Here is a 15,864-nt window from a genome sequence, read left to right on the forward strand (position 1 = left end):
TTTAGCCAATTCGAACAGGACATTTAATGCAATGATATTGGTATTGTAGTTTATTTGCATGTAGGCGTAACAATGTTGGCGTAATAAGACACATAGCAAACAATTCCTAAAAAGCGGCTCGTACGATGCTGTAACCCTTTGCCCACTTGAACATTTATTTAACTGCCAACTGCAAAGCAAGAATCATATGAGTTTAATGCAGAGGAAGCTTTTCGTCTCCCAAATCCTGACCTAGTTATCCAGGCGGGCAGTGTGGATATAGGTTTACTGTGCCTCTAACGCTGACCTTGTTAATGAGGAGGATAGTGTGGAGGACGCTTGACTGTGGCTCGAACTCTGAGCTGGGAGCTTGAACTAATGTTGCAGAGAGTTTTATTCTGCTCTAGTCAGATGAATGCATAATATCCTGGATTTCTATACATCCAACAGCGTTTCTGGCAGATTTGTAATCAATAAATCATTTAACAATTAGAATAATTGGAGAAGGCAAACCTTTTTTATGATTCTCTCTGAATTTAAACTGCGTAACTGTGTAAATACATGTGTAAATACACAGATACCTGGGTAACTATTGGTAACGAAATCAGCAACCGGCCCTGCAGCACTGAGACAAAAATTGTTGACAAGGAAACCGAGCAGACTTGTAATTTCCCCAATATCAGAATGTCGGAGCACAGTGGCTGACATCATGACCTGCTCTGGTGGAGTGGATGTCGGTGGGATGATTAGAAGGCTGGAGCTATTCTTGCGGATACAGTCAATGGTGGAGTTGTGGTTTAAGCAAATTGGATAATTAGGGTGGGGAAAGAGCGTGAAGTAACAACCATCTTTGCATTTGGTAAACATGATGTGACAATCCCAGCAGAATAACCACAATTATTCATGTTCCGGTATTCAGCAAGGCAACGCTAGGCTTTGAAACCTGGATCACCTGTTTACGAGAAGATGAGTTGCCAACTGAGCTACGGCGCTAACAACCAGATGCATGTTGAATTCTTTCGTTCATAATTTTGGTGTCTGGTTCCTTTTCCATGTCTCTGGGTTGACATTGCTCCACTGCTCAACTCTGTCTGCGGATTGGCTGCATCCTCTGCTGCGAGTTGCTAACTCATGCCCAAAATGCACATATTCCTGTCCCCTGTCCTGCATTATTCCCACAAGTGTCTCATTTCTCAGCAGCCTCCTCGCGTCCTTTCACTCCTGGACAGTCCACAGGTTCCCTCTGTCCCACACTGAGAATTCTCCGCCTGGTTCACGGTGGAACATATTGTCTGTTGTCCTATAGACAAGGCTATGACTGCCTTCGCCCTCATTTCCAAAACTAAAACAGGGATTCCAGCCATTGGAAAGAAATTTCTCGTTGCTTTTCTAACACTCAACGTCCTCCCCCTTCATCCAGCGAACTCTTTGTCGCTGCAAAATGTCCGCTACTTCTGCAACAAAACATTTTGATTCCAAGACCTGATCGTCGAAAAACTGATGTCAATGGATTGACCAGTCAACGCTGATTCCGTGATACCCCGCTCCTATCTCGGTGAATGAAGCTCTTAGATGGAAATTACCTTGAATATTGCGAACAGTACTGGACACAGGGACAAATTGGCTGCCAAGCCCTAAAGACGATAGAAAGCACAGGAACGAGCTTGACACACAGTTCTTCCATAAATAATATTGAGCAATGTTTAGACTGAGGCAAACAATAATCAGACTAACTTGGGATGTTTTTAATTTGGAGAAAACAACAACTCGGAGCGGACTTCATGGTGTTCGATCAAATGTTGAATGGAATTGAAATTTTATAACCAGATTAGTGTTTTAGGATTAGTATTTTACGATGTAACAACACATGAACCAATTAATTTGGTCACTGCATGCAAACTGTTGGTGGAAGAGTGTTGAGTGCAATTTGCTGCCGCTTTTCGCCCAAAAATTTAGTCAATTCTGTTAACCGCTTTGAGACTTCTCCAAGACGTGGTGAAGTACGATATGAAATGTAAGGATTACCAAAGTATAACAGAGTAAAGTAATATGACGTACGTTTAGAGGTGTCAATTACAGTTGCAAAACAGATATCACGAAACTTTTCATTATGCAGAGGCTAATCAAAGACTTGAACGCATCGTAAGGAAAAGTGGTAGAGACGAGAATAAATTACAAAGAAGTTTGACGGAAAGAAGATGACGGTGGGCTGCGTGTTCTGAGGGGATGTTATCAGATGGGCACAGAGGGCTTCTTGATCCAAACTAACCTTGTGATCTTGATCATTCAGAAGCAATGTTCCAAACCCGCATGAAGGACGGCATTCGAGGCTCCCCCAAAATCTGTGGTGAATCCCATAGAAGAAGTTCTCCTAACCTAACAAGGGCGCGCATCAGTTTATTTTCTGTCAGTATAAATTTGCTATCAAGTCCGCAAAATCAGCAACCAGTGACTGGTTAAAACGGAGTTTCATTAGCAAAACAAGATTTGTGCTTCTTTGAAAAAAAGCGGAAACACTTAAATTTACAACCGCCGAAACAGCTCAGTTGGGAGAGCGTTAGAATGAAGACCTATAGGTCAGTGGTTCAAGCCCGGGTTTAGGCGGCTTTTATTGAGTTTGATGGTAACTCACAACGTAAGTGTATCCTGTTAAGACTGCCCGTTTGGGAGACCTTACATTGCGATTCGTCGCCATAATGCTTTTCAATCACTCAAGCACAATTTATTATTTCCAATGACTTGAAGATCGTGATGAATTTCGGTGAATTAACAAAGATCCATTCAGTTTTATATTGCCTAGTTCTTCTGTTGAAATTCCAGTTATTAGATGCACAAAGTAGCTCGTTGGTCTAGGGGTATGATTCTCGCTTTGGGGTTAGTAAATGAATAAATATGCGAGAAGTTCCGGGTTCAAATCCCGGACGATGCTGCTGATATCAACGCAGTAAGTATCCAATTGAATAGTGGAAATATGCATCAGTTGCAGCACCAGTGGTTGAGAGGTATTATGCAAGCTTTCGGCTGTTGTGAGACATGTTTGATTCTTGGTGATTGATTCAATCTTCTGCTGTTCCTACCCTGCCCTGCGGTTGAATATTATTGTTGTATCTGCAGAATGGGAATATTGTTAGCAGCAGCCAACATGGATCTTCAAAACAAATGTCAAGATGACCAAACTTAGCGAATTGTTTGGGATGCTCACAATCATAAAACAGAAATGTAACAGATGTGAAGCACTTCTATTTCCAGATGGGCTATGTGAAAATGCCACATCAGAGGATACTGCCTAAAATCGGTGCGCGTGGAATCATGTTGGAGAAGAGCGCGTATTAAAACTGCAGCAGAGAGCCCATTGGAAGCAGCTGTGAACAGAACGAAGTTGGAAAGGAGCAATGGGTCAGAGAACCCATGGGCTGTATGAAGGTTTGCGTAAGAACCCATCATGGAGAGGTACCAAGACGATGAACGCCATGTGTTGGTTAAGATGAACAGAGGCGGAGAGGCAGCAGCCTACTTTGTAGGGATCACTAGCTGCCCGAACCTGAAGGCCTGATAGCTCAGTTAACTAGAATATGATCAGTGCTGTCTTAGCTTGCATCTATTTACAGGCCTTTTTTTTTTAATAGATGTGGATATATTTGACTCGTTTCTTTGGGGCTTCCTTTTTTTTGTCTCATTAGGGATGCAGTTTATGTGAAAGTTGCTGTATCAAATGCAGTGATTATTATTAACTTACAGAAGATTAAAATATTAAGAAAATTAGGAGAATCCTTTATTGGCAATATTGACTCCGAGTTTTATTCGTACAGATTACGGAGCCGATCATCCACAACTCTGCAGCCCGGATTCTCTCCTACAAAAGGCTGCACATCCCTGTGACCGTCAACTTCGCCTTTCTCCCCGGGTTTCCGATCAGTCAGAGGTTATGGATCAAGATCCTTTCCTCACCTTCAAAGCCCTCCAGGGCCTTCCTCCTTCCTATTATCTGTGACCTGCTATCACAACCCAACCGGCCCTCTCTCTCTGCTCAGCGGGCTGCGATATGACTCACGCTCACTGACTTGTCCGCCACACCAATGGGCTGCCTTCATCCTCTCTGACCCCATCTTCTAGAATTCGATCCCATCGTCCCTCTATCTCTTCCCCTACCGAGCCGCCTTCAAGACAAGTCTGAAAATTCTTCTCTTCGACCAAGCATTCAGACACACTTTTACTGCTACCCTCCCCGCCCTGCACCCCTACTGATCCCAACCAAAAGCTGGAGTGCGGATCACTCACTCTCCAGTGCCTGGGGCGTTCTATTGAATTGAAAGGCACTTTACAAATGTAATTTTATGTTATATCTTTCAACTGTATTTTTTTTTCTCAAACAGATTAATCGAAATCTTCGTTCACCAGAAGCCGCTGCTGGTTAATTCTCAAACAAAAAAAATTCTAACAACAGTAATATTAGCTCCAAAATATTATTCTGGGCACGAAAAAATTTTAATTGGTAAATTGTCTTCAGATCGTAGCTCGGCGCATATGCGTCACACGGCCAAAATTGCAACAAAACCAAGCTGAATTCCACCCAAAGCTCACGAAGCTTCGATTAAAAGACCGGCAACCATCCCATCGGTTTAACAGAAACAGATAAACGTATTATGCCTTTGAAGTTTACATCATTTGAGGTATGACTTCCCGAAAAAAACGACTCAGTGGATTATATTTCCTACCCGTGTATGTTTTCACGACAGAATTGGCGATTGCTTCTGTACCAATTCACCATACAATGAAACGCAAAGCAACAGGAACCAAAAATCAGTGATGTTCTAGGATGAAAAGCATCAAAGGCACCGCTGGGATTTGAACTCAGGATCTCCTGTTTACTAGACAGGCGCTTTGCCATCTAAGCCACGGCGCCATTGCTTCATTTACAATTATTTTATTTAAATCCAGGTGAATGATCATTTTTTTTATTTGTCAGTGATGCTCATCCTGACCTTCCGTCTTCAAGGACCAAGTAGGAGCAGTTTATTGGCTGCCGATTTGAGAATGGGAGTCGTGGTCAGATTGGATTTGTCGATTAATCTTTCCACGGTCGCTAATAGAAGAAACTCTTCTTCAATCAGTTTGACTTACTAACAAAGAAGGAAAGTCTCAATGTGTCTGTTATTTTACGATTGCCTTTAATTTTGTCACGTGATAACCAAATTATATCAGAGGTCCTCACCATAGGTCTGAAACATTTCAAGTGAAGTTCTACTAAAACAAACATAGTGGCCAGCACGGGCATCGAATCCACGATCTTGGAGTTACGAGAATCAGACACTAACCAACTGAGTTAACCGGCCGCAGTTACCAGTCACATGACTGATATTGATAAAAGCTGTGCAACAACAACTTATGTTGATATAGCGACGCTAACCTGCAGCAGAACCTTAGAACGATATTCCGTGGGATAGCATGGCACCAAGGTGCGGGAAAAGGGGCTGAGGTCAACTGTCCGGCTGCTCACTGTCCCTCAGTTATTCGTCACAAGTGTCAGTTCTGTCAATTGCCCAGAAACATGAGGTCACCGATTTTACTCACTCTACTGCAGATTATTTTCTCCCGTGAGTGCTATAATTCTGACAGTAACACTCTTCCTGTGTCGCTGTTATTCTCTCTGCCATGTCACAGAGACAGGAGATTTCACAATAATTCTTACACGGTGACGTATTTTTTACAGTTGTCCAGGCCGATGTGGTGCTTACACAGCCACCGCTTCTTACAGGGAAAACCGGCCAGGTCCTGAGACTGAAATGTGAAAACACCGGGTTTGATCTCAGCATCAACTCAATGAGATGGTACCTTGTCTAACAAATCTAATAGAATTTTTCGATGAGGTAACGGAAACGGTGAATAAAAGTAGTGCAGTTGATGTAGTTTATATTGGCTTTCAAAAACCACTTGACAAAGTGCCACATGAAAGAATTCCAAGAAAGATAGAAGCCCATGGTTTGAAAGCGATGGTGGCAGCATGGATCCAGAACTGGCTGGGAGACAGAAAGCTGAGAGATGTGGTGAACGGCAGCTTTTCTGACTGGAGGGAAGTGTACAGTGGCGTCCTCCACAGATCGGTATTCGGACGACTGCTCTTCTTAGTACACATAAATGATCTAGAATTGGGCATAGCAAGTATCATTTCCAAGTTTGCGGACGACAAAAAATAAGGTAGGGTGGTAAACAATGAGAAGCATAGGTGCCAAATGCAGGAAGAGAGAGACAGAATGGGAAAATTGTCAGAAACATGGCAGAATGATTTTCAATGTGGAGAAATGCGCGCTAACGCATTTTGGTAGAAAGAATGAAGGGAGGCAATTGAGGCTGCGTAATACAACCAAATGGGGGTAAAAGAACAGAGAGACCTGGGGGTCCAGTTAAACGAATCCTTGAAGGTGGCAGGACAGATAGATAAAGCTGTAAATAGGGCAAATTGGATTCTAGGTTTTATAAATAGGGGCATAGAGTACAAGAGTCAGGAGGCTAGGATTAACCTCTATAGAACACTGGTTAGACCTCACTCAGAATACTCTGCCCAGTTCTGTGCACCACACTATAAAAAGGATGTTAATGCATTGGAAACGGTGCAGAGGAGATGAACAAGGATGGTACCAGGAATGAGGGACGTTGATTATGAGTCTGGGATTATTCTCATTGGAGCAGAGAATGTTACGAGGAGACCTGGTAGAGGTCTTCAAAATCATGAGGGGATTTGGTAGGTTGGAAAGGGAAAACATGTTTCCACTGGTTGGTGTGTCGGTATTATCTGAGGAAGTCTGGTTTGCAGGGTTATTGGGAAAGGGCTGGGGAGTGGGATTGACATAATTCGTCTAACTAAGAGACTCGATGGGCCGAATGGACTCTTTTTATGCTGTACAATGCTACGAATCTACGATTCTCTGATATGTGGCCTCTTTGTGTATATATGGCTTGATCGCTGTATAGCTGGCCTGGTCTGTGTATAACAGACCAGGTCTCACTATAACTGCCTGGTCTATGTATAAGAGGCCATATATCTGTACAACTTTCCTTTTTCTAGTTATAACAGGCATGTACTCTGTATACAAACCTAGTCTTTGTGTAGCAGACCTGGTCTCTGTGTAACAGACTGATCTTGTATGACAGAACTTGTCTCTGTCTAACACCCTGGTCACTGTATGAAAGAGCTTGTCTATGTAAGAAAGGATTGACTCATGTGCTAGCGTTCTGGTCTCTGTATAATAGGCATTATCTCTGCAAAATAACTAGTCTGTGTTTACTGGTTTGGTCTACGTATAACTGAGCTGGTCTCTCTATAAGTGGCCTCTGCTCCGTGTAATGGGGCTGATACCTGTATAAAAGCCTGGTTTGTGTATATCAGCCTGGTTTCTGTAAAACAGTCTAGTCTATGTATAACAGGTCATGTCGCTGTATAAAACAGCTGTTCTCTCCACAACAGGACCCGTCTTTGTATAATAGGTCAGATCTATGTAAAACTGGCCAGGTCTCTGTATAACAGACTGGCTTCTGTGTGTCTGGTTTGTATAATAGGCCTTGTCTATGTATCAAAGGCTTGGCCTCTCTGCATATGGCCTGGTCTCTATATATATTTATGACCTGGTCTATTAATAACTGGCCTGTTCTACGGATCACAAGCTTTCTCGGTCTAAAAGCCTGGTCTCTGTATAACATAGCTGGTCTCTGTATAACAGAATGATCACTGTATAACAGGCCTCGTCTCTGTGTAGCACCCTGGTCTCTGTATGAAAGAGCTTGTCCATGTATAAAAGGCTTGACTCATAGGTTACCAGCCTGGTCTCTGTATAACAGGCCTGGACTCTCTAAGACAGGCCACTTTTCCGTATAGTGAGCCTGATATCTGTATAACACCTGTACTCTGCACAAATGCCCTGGTCCCTGAATAGCAAACTGGTTTCTGTACGACAAGCCTGATCTATATATAACAAGCATGGCCTTCTTCATCTGCATCAGGTCTGCTTTCTGTATAACAGCCTGGACCATATATAAAAGGCCTAGACTATGTATCACTGGCCAGGTCTATGAATAAGAGACCTGGTGTGTGTATAACAGGCCTGGTCTATGATTAACAGAACTGGTCTATGTATAGCAGTCCTGGACTCTGTATAATAACTTGGCTTCTGTATAACAGGGAAGGTCTTTCTATAAAAGGCCTTGAGAATATATAAATGGCATGGTCTCTATATCAGAGACCTGGTCTTTGTACAAGAGCACTGGTTTTCTTATAATAGCCTGGAATCTATATAACCGGCATGAAATACCTATAATAAACCTGGCTCCTCTACAGCAGCCACATCTCTATAAAACAGGACTTGTCAATGTATAAGAGGCCGAGTCCCTGAATATCAGCACTGGTATGAGTGTAACAGGACTCGAATATGCAAAACAGCTCTGCTCTCTGAATAACAGGCCTGGTCTCTGTATAGCAACTGATCTGTGTATGACTTGCCAGGTTTCTGAACAGCAGGCCTTGACTATGTGTAAATGTCCTGGTCTCTGCACAAGAGGCCTGGTCTTTGTACAAGAGCACTGGTCTCCTTATAACAACTGGGAACCTATAGATACGGCCTGGTCTATTGATAGCATAGATCTGGTTTCCGAACAGCAGGCATGGATTCTGTGTAACATATCGCTCTCTGTCAAACTGGCCCGGTCTCTGTAAAACAGGAATGGTGTCTGTATAACAGGACACTCGGAGGAGAGGGTAGAGCAATTGGGTAAGAAAAAAAGATCCAGATTATCAATAGACCAGGCCGGTTATATAGGCTTCAGGCTGTTATAAGGAGGCCAGTGCTCTTGTGCAAAGGCTAGGCCTCTCATGCAGAGACCAGGACTGTTATACATAGTCCAGGCCTGTTGCTAAGAAACCAGGCCAGTTGTGTGATGTTATGTTAAAAGAATAAACCGAGAGGAGGTACTAAAACGGTTGACGGTGCTCAGGGAAGATACGTGAGGGAGAGAGAGAGAGAGGAACGTGGAGGCCGCATATCAATCACAGTCTCTCTCTCTGTGTGACTTCACAAACACAGCCAGCGACACAGACCCGGAAACTACAGGTCCCGGCATGCGTCACGGCTCAGTGACCTCTGGTGACGGTTACCGGGCACGCTGTGCATCCTGGGAGCTGTAGTCGGAGAGTGAGAGAGATACAGTGTCAGGAGGGGCATCTCCTGACTGTCTGACACTGACCTGCAGTGTTCGTGCTCGGGTCAGATGAGGATGGATTAAGGAGCAGCTCACACACACAGTCACACAGACGCTCTCTGAGAGAGTGTATGTGGAAGGCAGTATGTGTGAGAGTATGTGAGAGAGTGTGTGAGAGAATGTTCATCAGAGATAGTGTGTGTGTGAGAGGGAGAATTTCCGTGAGAGACCGTGTGTGAGAGAAACTGTGTATGAGAGAGTGTGAGAGAAAGTGTATGAGAGCGATTGCTGGAAAGAGAATGTGTGTTTTTGAGAGATACAGTGTGCTTGAGAGCGATTGTGTGAGAGGATGTTTTAAAGAGAGTGTGTGACAGAGGGAGCGTATGATAGAGATTGCGAGACAGAGAGCGTGAGCATCGCGCAATTGTGTGTGTGTCTGTGCGTGTGAGACAGAGAGAGTTGGGAGAGCGTTAAAGCTTAAAAAGGTTTATATATTTGAGATTAATATAGAATTCTGAATATTTTTATTGCGTGTGCAATGCTGAGGATCTGCGAATTCTACAACTTAATTCATATGTTTTTTTTACACATTTTTCGGTTGATATCAAAATACACAGTCGGAGCAAAAGCATATTTATATAATTGATATTAATGCAGATATAGGAATATTTTCCCTGTAACAAATCAAACCCCAAGCGATGAATCTGCGATGGATTCCCGGCAGGGCGAAATGTTGGGCACGTTTCCGTGTTGCACACACGCGCCTCGTTTTACCATCAGTAAGTAGGAATAAGCCTGTTAGTCGATTGGGGAACTACTTCTAAAGTAAAATAATAGTAATAGTTTCATTTAATACACTGCTTTAAATGGCTTCTCGGTGTCTCAAAACGCTTCACAGAATAGACTGCAAAGTGAATTGTCTGTATAGTTGTGGTGAAACTGGGCAACCGATTGAGCAAAGCAGTGTCCCACAATCAATCGTGGATTCAAGTGACCAATCTACCATTACNTTTTTTTCTTGAAGAATTATTATGAATCATATGGAGTAAGGAAACCTCCCCCAACATTTCGCATGCCCGAAATCAAACCTAGTTCTCCAGCTTGCCCCAGATCCGTGGGATTTAAATTGCAAGAGAGCAAATATTCCTAATTCTGCATTAATCTCACTTACACAAATATATAAAATTGCTTTGACTTTGTATTTTGATACTAACTCAAAAATGTTCGCAAACCATTATTACGGGTGTAATAATTCCTTTCACAAAATAATGATAACAGTTCTGTCACGAATTCCATCACTTTTCGCAATTGGCTGCTATGTTTTGCCCACAAGAGGTACACTCACTTTTCTCACTAGATTTTGTTCTCAACTAACTGAAAAATAGATTTGCTGACATTTGATTTTATCTGCCATGCAGCTTATGACGCGGTTTGTGTGGGACTGAGGAGGAAATTGTGAAGCTTTATGTCCATAGAAAAATCTGAGTTTTACTGGTGGGTTGAAAAAGAAATCTATTTGTCTTCTCTGTATTCACTGACAAAATATATAGACACAAACTCTGTCTCTCGCTATCCCTCTAAAATTCATGTACTCTCTCTTTCAAACAGTATATTATGTGAAGCGCTTTGAGAAGCCTTGATGAAGCGATAAAAAGCTGTATGAAATGAACGATTACTATTATTATTATTATCATCAACATTACTCTGTACTCCGAGCCCTTCCAGGAGGTGAAAAATAATGTCAAGCTCCTCGAGGCAGTATCACAATAGCCACTAAAATGAAAGAGGGAGAGAAATGATCAGTCATAATGATCACTTGTGTAGTTTACTTGTTTTACTTTCCACATCCCTTCGTGTTCATCACTGTTCAACGCGTCATGAACATGAACAATGGGAGAGTCGAGATTGTCAAAACATCAAACAGGTTATGTGTGGCCAAAGCGCTGGAAGTGTGACGGTTGGTTTAACATTAACACCACTGTTGTATACTGTACAATTATCAAACACTAGTGGCTGATTGGTTAGTAAATATATTTATTGTAAACTCAAATCCACTAACAAATCCACCAACTTCTCCCACTTCCAAATTCCTTTTCTAATTTCGGTCTTAGTCTTATTATTTCTTTCTTAGTTGTCTTTTACTTTTTGGAGCGATACCAGACAGCATTCCCTCTAACAAACACACACACACACATACACACAAACACAGACACATACAAACGTACACAGACATACTAACGTACACAGACGCTCACAGAAAGAATTATGCGCCCTCATATATACGGAATTAACTACATTTTTGACTCTCCAATTCACCCTTCAATCATTCACACACAGTAACACGCACAATCATAGGCACAAATGCACACAAACAGATAGAAACACACAAATATATCGACACAGATAGAGGCAAACATATAAACGCAGATATAAACGGACACACTCATAAGCACAGACACAAACTCACATCCACACACAGACACATACACACATCTGCACACACACAGACACCAGAGACATAGAAACTCTCACCAGCAGACAGTATGAAGCCTACCATTGTGTCTGTCCTATAACACAGACACACAACACTGGCAAAGTTTGTCAATGAAACAAATTAACAATTAGAATAAAAGGAAATGTCACCGCTTTCTTAATCTCCTCTCTGAATTTAGTCTGGGTAACGGCGTAAATACACGTGTTTGTGCAGGAGCTCAAAAGCTGCAGCATGAAGCCAGTTCGCCAGATAATAAACACGGGATCATTGTACCCCGTGTAATATGTTTTTGAAAGCCTCCAGTATAAGAAAAATAAAACGTATGTCATCCACAATAATATGAAATTGGCGGAAACAGCAAATAGTAAAACGATGGATTTCCTTCTGTTCCTCATCTCTGGATCACTGTCACTCGATCCTCTATTCCTGTCCCCATCACTGTGTCCCCGCAATCTCCTGCGGGCTCGGCTGGACACCAGTATATGTCTGACAGTCAGGGCGTTGAGCAGCAAAATCAGAACAAATGGGAGAAACTGGATTAAGATAATGGTGAGTAGGTCAAACACCGCCCATGCACGAGAAGTGTAATAGCTTGATTTATATGCACACCCCCACGGTATATTATTGACTATATACAGTGGTTCAATTACGAAATACCAGGGAATGTTTTGAACAAAGAATAACAATGTCAATGTCGCTATAATTTTACAAGCTGTTTTTTCGGTGCAATGATTTGTTTTCAGTTTTTGGCAACAGATGGCCACATATCGATCAAAGGTGAAAGCAATAGTCAACCAGACAGAAATTGCCTTTGTTGCCATGTCCAGTACAACCAGAAGTCGGCACACATGAGTTATGGACAAGAAGGAACTTGGGAAGTAAAAAAAAAGAATGCGGCCGAAAATCACCGCGAAAATAACCACCATCAGATCAGCCACTGCCATGGCCACCAGATAGCGAGAGATACATTTGGAGAGACCGCACCTCGCTCGAGACAGGATCAGAATCGACATTAAGTTAGCTACGGATAAAGAGAGAAAGATAAATGATCGGTCATAATGCTCGATTTGTGCAGATGTTTATGGAGAGAGTGATGGAGCGAGATACAAACAGACAAAACTAGACACACATAGAGATACCGAGAAAATGTGTCAGAGAGGCAGATGTATACAGAGAGAGATTCAAAGAAGCACAGACATACAGATATGCGCAGATACATCGAGAGACACATACAAAAATTGAGATAGGGAGACACAAATAGTTAGAGAGATACCTACAGACAGATAGTGATACATATATAAATCAACAGAGCGATTTATACAGAGAAACGAAGGCAATGAGGATACACTCACACAGAGAATGACACACACAGCCACACGTTTTATGAGGGAGAGACGTAGAGGCACAAAAAGAGTGATATATATAGCGAGGCTCACAGAAAGTGACAGACGCAAAATGACAGAGAGGGAGAAATACAGGGATACAAATACATAGACTGTTGCGGAGAGATGGCGAAGTGCACTTCGGCAGAGAGGGGTGTTCACTGAGAGACGGAGAGAAACACTGAAACAGAAAGAGATACACAGAGTGGCGGACACAAACACAGACAGAGACTTACACATAAAGACACACGGAGACAAATATAAAGCGACATAGACAGAGAGAGAGGTACACAGAGACACGGGCTGCAGAGTTCTGGGTGATATGCATCCATAAAGGGTGGAATTGTGTAGGCCGATAAGCAGTGAGTTTGCGTCGGCAAACCTGGATGTTGTAAATGCGTGAAGGTGGGTTTGCTTTGCCTGTAGATTGAAACAATGCCGAGGTCGGGTAATGTTGCGAATGTGGTTGAAGGCACAGCGTGTGGGGTAGAAAGGAGAGTTGAGGTTCAAACAAGAAGCCTCTCACTCCTCTCTGCTGTCTATTTCTCTAGCTGGGCCGTCAATGTGTTTGGCTTAGCAACAATACTCACGGAAGATGAGAAACAAGGGTTCCATGACAAGCATGAGTAGGGGCTCGTGTGAAGATCTAATCCTGGTGGCTTGTGTTTGCATCCGATGTGTAGCGGGCTCTGCAGACTCGGAGTTTTACCGCACAGTGTGAATCTCAGGAGCAGCGTTTTCCAGAATTACTGAGCTCTGTGGTCCACAAACATCCTAACCCATGTGACACACAAACACAAAGAAACAGTCTGACTCACACACTCGCAAACACACACACAGACACAAACACACATAAATTCACACTCAGAATCGAACGCGATCTGTGACTTAGAGATGGATATTGCACAATTATCAGAGCTTGGGAGCAGGCAATCAGACTTCCACTCTTTCTCTCTCGGCAGAGACCAGGCAGGACCAGCACATACGATTTCCTTTTATAGGAATTATATCACCCTCACACACAACCAGCCAGTGTGAACGCGATTCTCAGAAACTACAGTATGTTATTTTAACGCAGTGAGCCATGCCCTTATAGGGAGTTGTGAGCTGAGCTATACACGCAGCTGGTAAATGCTGTGGAAAGGAGAAGTGAGTTCTTGCTGGTGTCCCATTGGACACTTCCCCATTGCTGTGCACAAATTCTGTATGATTGTGTTCGTCAACAAACATATAATCAGTCCACATTTCCTTGAAACATTGCAGAAGGATTTGACGCAGGAATAATACCTGGAGTCATTTGTAACAAAATATCGACTGGAGAAACCAGATTTTCGCTCTCAGTTTCGTCTCTGTACCGGATTACTTACTTCCTCTTTTCAGCTGTTGACACGTTTTCTTTTCTTAGTAACTTCCTTCTTTGCTTCCCCGCAGTATTTCAGGACTCTGCCTGCGGATGACAGCGCAGCCCAACCTGGCTCATCAGCAACAGCTGGAAGGGCAGACTAGAAACTGAGGGCACGAAATCCTCCTACTCAGCTTCTTTTATCCCTGCAAGCCAAAGCCCTAACTAACTGATGGACTGTTACTTGCTGGATGAGCAGCAATATAGCTTGCCAGACGCCGGTCTCAATGAGAAGCTATGTAGTTTTAGCAGAAGAGACAGAACAGTTACCCAAACACACGTTCTAACGTCAGCAAAAACTGGGTACTGAAGTTGCAAATAAAAGTATAAATGAAGCCAAAGTATTCAGACATTATGTATTTGATTTCAAGGAAGCGCTTGATAAATTACTGAACCGAAAGAGGTGAAGAATTAAAGAATGATATCGGGGGAAATCATATATATACGGCACAGGAAGAGGCATTCAGATTATCATATCTTGCCGACTCTTTGAACGAACTTTCCTATTTAATCCTACTCCCTCACTCTCTCCCCACAGTCCAGCAAATATTTCACTTTGGCGGTTTGGATTGAAAGTGGTTGAACGGTGGGAAACAGAGATTCGGCAGAAGCTTATAGGTGGGAAGGTCTCGGAAGCAAACCTGACGTGAAAGGCGCTTTACAAATGCAATTTTATATTGTATGGCACAAATCGACAATTGAGAGGCAGCAGAACAGATTGTTGAAAGCTGTAAAATACGAAACACAATAAAGGTTGATGTTCCACAGCGTTGCAACACTAAAGGGTAGATGTAAAAAGCATTTACCAACATGAGTGGATACAATTAGCAAGAAAGATAGGAACGTTTCTCCCCAGATTGAGAGGAGGCCTCATGGAAGTGGATCAGATTGTGAAAACAATTTGATAAAAAGGACATTTATAAGCAGTAAATCTAAAAGTCGGGTCATTAATAAAGAGAGTTGCACTTTGCAGGATAGCTTCAAGGAGTCATGAAGTGGATGATGCTACACAAAATGTTAGGAAGACAACGTTATTTTTATTTGACCTATCATGGAATTTAAGAGGATATATTTTCACAAAGAGTGTGGGGAGACTGGAATTTGTTGACACAATCTGTTGGTGATGTGAACATGTCAGTGTATTTAATAGGGAACTTGGTGTGTTTAGATGGGAATAGAGGGAAGGGTAGATGTGGTGAACAGAGGGATTCAGGAGAGGAAATAGAGGAATGTAGGAGTTGGGAATAGAACATTGTAGGAAGGGAATAGGGAGAGAGGTGCAGGGAGAGATGGGAGGGAATGGACCAGTTGACTGGAATGGCCTGTTTCTCTGGATCATTCTGTGCGAATCTTTGTGCTCGATGAACAACATACAGGAAGTTTGGCTATGACTTTCAGGTTGATGTACAGTTTTCAAATGG

At 42.6% G+C, this 15,864-nt stretch overlaps 1 long non-coding RNA gene and 1 other non-coding gene across 2 annotated transcripts; both read right to left on the reverse strand.

The window, feature by feature from the left end:
• Positions 1-4,809: 4,809 nt before the first annotated feature.
• trnat-agu lies at positions 4,810-4,882 on the reverse strand. Its single transcript has one exon. It is a non-coding gene; the product is annotated as a tRNA-Thr (tRNA).
• Positions 4,883-11,182: 6,300 nt separating this feature from the next.
• On the reverse strand, positions 11,183-13,862 carry LOC121852720. The gene is made up of 2 exons (XR_006086225.1): positions 13,632-13,862; positions 11,183-12,145 (listed from the first exon to the last, which is right to left on the reverse strand). It is a non-coding gene; the product is annotated as an uncharacterized LOC121852720 (long non-coding RNA).
• Between the last annotated feature and the right edge of the window lie 2,002 nt (positions 13,863-15,864).

Source organism: Callorhinchus milii, unplaced genomic scaffold (genome assembly GCF_018977255.1).
Source record: "Callorhinchus milii isolate IMCB2004 unplaced genomic scaffold, IMCB_Cmil_1.0 Scaffold1104, whole genome shotgun sequence".
NCBI lineage: Eukaryota > Metazoa > Chordata > Chondrichthyes > Chimaeriformes > Callorhinchidae > Callorhinchus > Callorhinchus milii.